At 38.1% G+C, this 533-nt stretch overlaps 1 protein-coding gene across 2 annotated transcripts in view; it reads right to left on the bottom strand.

Annotated features, from left to right (window-relative positions):
- Dydc2 (DPY30 domain containing 2) overlaps positions 1-533 on the bottom strand; it is a 17,726-nt gene that overhangs the window by 8,465 nt on the left and 8,728 nt on the right. The window lies entirely within an intron of this gene.

Genomic DNA, 533 nt, shown 5'->3' with positions numbered 1-533 from the left:
CTGAAGAGGGACACTAAAAATGAAATCCCACACTAGCTCAGAATTGAGTATAATAAAAGGTTATTTATTTAGAGGAAGACTCACAGATCAAATCCTCTGCTCGAACAGGGAACAGCAACTGAATCCAGGAGCCGGAAAAGAGAGGCCAGATGCACACATTTTACAGCAGCATATATAGTATATGAGGCCACACCCAAGTGGGTGGGTAACTTAAGGGCTACTGGCTGCAGGAATTCCTACAGTATCCTTCTACTAGGCTTCACCTCTTACAGACTCTACCATTTCCCGATATTGCCACAGCCCCACAAACAAACCTTTAGCATAAGACTGTTTGGGGGATGTTTAAGATCTGAATCACAAAACTCTGCCCCTGGCTCCCAAAGGTGAGTACTTACCCCAACATAAAACATATATTCAGTATATGATATATATTCAGTATATGATATATATTCAGTATATGATATATATTTAGTATGTGATAATATTCAGTATGAGATATATATTCAGTATATGATATATATTCAGTATGTGAT

The sequence above is a fragment of the Microtus ochrogaster genome, chromosome 6, assembly GCF_000317375.1.
Source record: "Microtus ochrogaster isolate Prairie Vole_2 chromosome 6, MicOch1.0, whole genome shotgun sequence".
In the NCBI taxonomy this organism is placed as follows: Eukaryota; Metazoa; Chordata; class Mammalia; order Rodentia; family Cricetidae; genus Microtus; species Microtus ochrogaster.
The sequence above is the reverse complement of the archived record's forward strand: the minus strand, read 5'-3'. Positions and strand labels throughout refer to the sequence as shown.